Source organism: Sturnira hondurensis, unplaced genomic scaffold (genome assembly GCF_014824575.4).
Source record: "Sturnira hondurensis isolate 20B ecotype Veracruz unplaced genomic scaffold, ASM1482457v3 Scaffold0008948, whole genome shotgun sequence".
In the NCBI taxonomy this organism is placed as follows: Eukaryota; Metazoa; Chordata; class Mammalia; order Chiroptera; family Phyllostomidae; genus Sturnira; species Sturnira hondurensis.
Window position 1 is genome coordinate 4684240 of NW_028081579.1, and position 5590 is coordinate 4689829.

Consider the following 5590-nt stretch of genomic DNA (forward strand, 5'->3'; position numbering starts at 1 on the left):
GCTCCTTGTGCAACTCACTTATTCTACAATCACCTATATTAATCAACAAGAATTGGTTTTTTAAGAGGTACTTGGGCCCTGACTGGTACCAAGTCAGGTACCAGGTCCAGCTTAATGGGTTCAGGGTCATCCCACAAACCAAAAGGTGGCCAGTTCGATTCCTAGTCAGGGCACATGCCTGGGTTGCCAGCCAGTCCCCTGTTGGGGGTGTGCAAGAGGCAACTGACTGATGTTTTTCTCAAGCATCAATGCTTCCCTCCTTCTCTTCCTCCCACCCTTCCCCTCTCTCTTAAAATAAATAAAATCTTTTAAAAAGAGAGAGAGAGAGAAATACTTGGACTATGCCAAAACTCTATTGGTGACCATTGGAAAAGCCTTTAGATTGGGTGCTTTTGAAGAGAATGGGGTGAAATAGGGAATGAAGGGGGAAATATCAAAATGAAACAGGGAAGGGACCTTGCACGGAATAATAAATGTGTCCTAACAACTGAGGCATCGGACTAATTGAACCTGTGCATCTGAACTACAGCCCACACACACATACACATACACACACACACAACTCTTACTGTACAAGAAGAAAACCTGTGACCCAGTTACAGTCAAGGATGTCTTGGCACATACAGTTCCACAGCCTGGAACTAAATTCATGACTTCTCAAGTCAGAATTTCCAGTGCTCCAATCAAAAGACATAGGGTGGCTGAATGGATCAGAAAATAAGACCCACACGTATTGAAACACACAGACTAAAAGTAATAGAAAAAAATGTTTCATGAAAATGGAAAGAAAAAAAGCTGGGGTAGTAATACTTACATCAGACAAGATAGGGTTTAAAACAAAGGGTGTAACAACAGCCCTGGCTGGTGTGGCTCAGTGGATTGAGTACCGGCCTGCAAATCAAAAGGTCGCTGGTTTGATTCCCAGTCAGGGCACATGCCTGGGTTGCAGACCAGGTCCCCAGTTGGGGGCGTGCAAGAGGCAACCAATCGATATATCTCTCCCACATCAATGTTTCTCTCCCTTCTCCTTTCTCTAAAAATAAATAAACAAAATCTTTTTTTAAAAAAAGATAAAGTCTCTAACAACAGACAAAGAAGGCCCCAATAATTCTACTTCTTGGTATTTATCCAAAGAAACCCAAAACACTAAAAATATGCATTTATATGTTCATTGCAGCATTATTTATAATAGCCAAGCTATAGATACCTGAGTGTCCATCAATAAAGGAGTGATGCATGTACACAAGGGAATATGACTCGGCCATTAAAAAGGATGAAATCTTGCCATTGGGACCAACATCGATGGACCTAGAGGGTATTGTGCTGGGTGAAATGAGTCAGACAGAGAAAGGCAAATACCAGATGGTTTCACTTATATGTGGAATCTGAAAAGCAACATAAATGAGCAAACAAAACAGAAACGAACTCATAGGGAACATTTTGATGGTTGCCTATGGAGGAGGAGGAGTGAAAAAGGTGAAGGGATTCAGAAGTACCTTTGGTAGTTACAAAATAGTTCCAGGGATGTAAGTACAGCACAGGAAATAGAATCGGTAGTGTTGTAATAACTATGTGTGGTTTCAGATGGGTACTAGATTTATGGGATGATTGCTTCACAAGAGAGATAAATGCCCAGTCATTATGTTGTACACCTGAAACTAATATACTATTGTATGTCAACTATAATTTAAAAAAATAATATAAATTTTTAATTTAGAATTCTCTAATCATTTATGTTAAATTTTAGATTGTGTGAGTTATAAAGTGTAAGTTATCAGACATAACAAATAGTGCATACCCAAGTTAAAGCCTCCTTAGTGGGTATAATAAAAGATTCCACTGCCCCTAGAGGTGCGGCAGACATGGCTACCATGTCACATTTGTGTCATTCAGCGGCAGAGAGCAGTGAGGCCTGTCTATGCCCAGTGTTCTGGCGTGAGCGCCTGGATGATTGATGGTCTAACACTTGGCATGGAAAAAATAAAATAATAAAAAAACCCAGGTAGCAAGAAATATCTCTTTATTTTTATAAAAATTTAATTTCTGACTCTAGCCCCACCCCCAGGCTCTTGAACTACTGGAAACTTTATAATTCGTTTTTTGTTTAAGTCTTTCCCTCTCACTTCTTCTGAGTTATGCCAACAGTCTGATCTACTGTGTTTTGAGAAGGGCAAATTGGGGTAGAACCAATTCGGGCAATCAGTTGCCTCTATACACAGATCTGTATGCCTTTGTCTTCCATGGTCTTGTGTAAAGGGCACCTTCAGTACCAGTCATTCTCTGCCGCTTCCTATTTGGGATTGGAATCTTCTTTAAAACTGACTAAATCCCTTACGTCTAGAGTTCTGGAGGAGCCCCTGTTTTTCCCCACTTCTCCAAGACATTCTTGGAGAAGAATGTCTACAAAGACATTTCCTACCTTTCCTTCTCTACAAACTTTCTAAATGGTCCCAAGAGCTTTAGATTTTGGAAACAAAAGTCAAAAAGTCTTGCATAGTACCCCCTACTTTCTGCCCTATAGAGAGACCCTAAGCAGACAATTTAATTTAGTAGAAGAAGTAAAAAGAAAATGTATGTATGCCATGGCTGATGTAGCTCAGTGGATTGAGCACGGGCCTGTGAACCAGAGTTGCCGGTTCAATTCCCAATCAAGGCACATGCCTGGGTTGTGGGCGTATAAGCAGCCATATGGACTATGAAAAGATAGGAGAATTCCTTTAAAACCTTCACATAGGGAGGAGACTTTCTAACTATAAGTGTAAGCCAGACATCATTAAAGAAAACATGGATAGTTTCATTAAAATATTATCAAATTCAGCATGGTAAAAAATAAAACAATCTCATATCAAGAGACAAATTACAAATTGGAGGAAAATGTTAATAATTCTTGCCACAGACAAAAGGCAAATATTTACCTAGATGAGGCTCCATAAACAAAATAAAAAAACAGACTATCAATTCAATTCAACTGTAAAATGAAGTAAAGATAGAAAAAAGTCACAGAAAAGGAAATAAAGGCATTTTTAAGCACAGGAAAACACACATAACTTCACTTATATTAAGAAAAATGCAAATTAAAATTACACTGAGATATAATTTCTCAGCTGTTAAAATGGCAAAAATCCAGAAGTTTGAGAATGCACACTGTTGGCAAAGCTATGGGGAGACAGGCCTTCTCATACACTGTGGTGGAAGTGTAAATTAATACAGCACCTATGGGGGGCAATTTGCAATATCCGTCCAAAGTACAAATGTGTATGTTCCTTAATTTAGCAAGTCCACTGCTGGGAATGTAGCCTATAGATATTTTTAATACATTATTCGCTAAGACATTGTAATAGCAAAAAATTTTAAAACAATCTAAGTATTTATTAATAGGACACTTGCTAACTAAATGATGGTACAGCTCTGGCCAGTGTGGCTCAGTTGGTTGCGTGTCGTCCTACAAACCAGAAGGTGGCCGGTTCAGTTCCCCATCAGGGCAAACGCCTGGGTTATGAGTTTGGTCACCAGCTGGGGCAACCAAGAGGCAAGAGGCAACCAATCGATGCGTCTCTCCCTCTCTTTTTCCCCCCTTTCTCCATCCCTTTCCCTCTCTCTAGATCAATTACAAAAATAATAAATAAATTATGGTAAATATATATTGAAATATTTTGCAGATATACAAAAACAATGAGAATGCTCTATGTAACCATGTGGAGGCAATTTCCAGAATACTTAAAGATATTTTTAAGTGTAGAATACTCCTATCTTTTGTGTAAACAAGAAAGGGGAATATATATTTATAACTACCTGCACATGTAAAAACTATAAAGATGCCAGGGAAACTAACCACAATGATTATGGTGGAGAGGCAGAATCCAGGCAGAAGGGGCCAGTGGGAGAGACACGCTCACATCGCTCTCACAGGACTCCTCACTGTGCACCTTTTAACCTGGAGCCATATATCAAATGTTCTCCAGGACCCTCTTTACTACTTAACTATGAGTTATAAGTTATAGTAAATTCTGATCATCTTTTGGATTCATTTATAGATTTTTAATGACTTTAAAATCTAAAATAATTGTTCATCTTTCTAATTTTTAAGGTTTCTAAACTTAAACAATGGTGGTGTTTTAATCCCATTAGAGTGAATACTATTATGCTGAATAGTTTTGACTTTTTAAAATATATATATAATACAGGTAATTTTACTATAATCAGATCTTCAAAAAATGTATTAGCATATAAGCTTTTTTGTATATATTGTACATATACAATTTATATATCCAAATTCCATTATAAGAAACTCCAAGAGACTTCTGATATTCTAAAATATATTTCTGTATCAGGAGTGTATAATTAAAGTTGCTGGAAATGTATTAGCCAAGAACTGAAACTTAAAATATTTGGTCAAAAATAAATTTTTGTTTTACCATTTTTTGTGCTACTAGATTGCACCCATATTATTGACGGCAGCACGATGTACTTTTCCCGGCCATGGGCTTGTGGGCTGTTCTCCCTTTTTCTTCTTTGTCCAAAAGGATGTACACGCCCAGTTCTGCTCATTGTCTCTGGAATTTTCACGCTTATGTGAATTCCCCAGGCACACATATTAAAATTTGATTTTCTCTTCTTAATCTGTCTCTGTCCACTTGAATACTAGCCCAGCTAGAAGAACTTAGAAAGTCAGAGAAAAAGCATTTTTTTTGTTAGCCCCATAAATGAAGCTGGACTGCTATCTTATACCAACACAAAATTAACTCAAAATGGATTAAAGACTTGAATGTAAGATCTGAAATCATAAAAATTAGAAGAAAATAGTCAGTAAACACCTTGACATCAGTCTTAGTAATGATTTTTTTGTTTTGATACCAAAAGCAAAGGCAAAAAAAGCAAAAATAGGATCAAATGTATGGGTACATAAGATGACTTGACGTCAGGTGGTGGGCACACAATACAATATGAAGGTCATGTACCCTAGAAATGTACACTTGAACCCTCTATAATCTCATTAACAAACTAACAATCTCATTAACAAACAAATTTAGGGTAATTAACATTACCCTAAATTTTTTAGGGTAACACTTGTACCCTAAAAAATTTAATAATAAAAAAAGGAAAAGTAAAAATAAGCAAGTGGGATTCCATCAAACTAAAAAGCTTCTACACAGCAAAGGGGGCCATCAACATAATGAAAAGGCAAACTACCTCATGAGAGAAAATATTCGCAGATCATACAACTGATAAAGGACTGATTTCTAAAATATATAAGGAACTCATTACCAAAACAACAAACGATCCAACTGAAAAATTGGCAGAGAATCAGAATAGATTCTTTTCCAAAGAAGGCATACAGATGGCCAACAGTTACATAAAAAGGGCCTCAACATCACTAATCACCAGGGAAGGGCAAGTCGAAACCACAGTGAGGTATCACCTCCTGCCTGTTAGAATGGCCGTTGTCAACAAGACAAGAGGTAAGTGTTGGTGAGGAGGTGGGGAAAAGGGAGCCCTCCCTTGGGCACTAGTGGTGAGAATGTAAACTGGTGCAGCCACTATGGGAAACAGGATAAAAGTACCTCAAGAAATTAAAAATAGAACTACCATG

At 37.6% G+C, this 5590-nt stretch overlaps 1 non-coding gene across 1 annotated transcript; it reads left to right on the forward strand.

The window, feature by feature from the left end:
• The first annotated feature begins 1838 nt into the window (after window positions 1–1838).
• Window positions 1839–1967, forward strand: LOC118993954 (small nucleolar RNA SNORA17). Its single transcript, XR_005067974.1, has one exon. It is a non-coding gene; the product is annotated as a small nucleolar RNA SNORA17 (small nucleolar RNA).
• Window positions 1968–5590: the final 3623 nt, after the last annotated feature.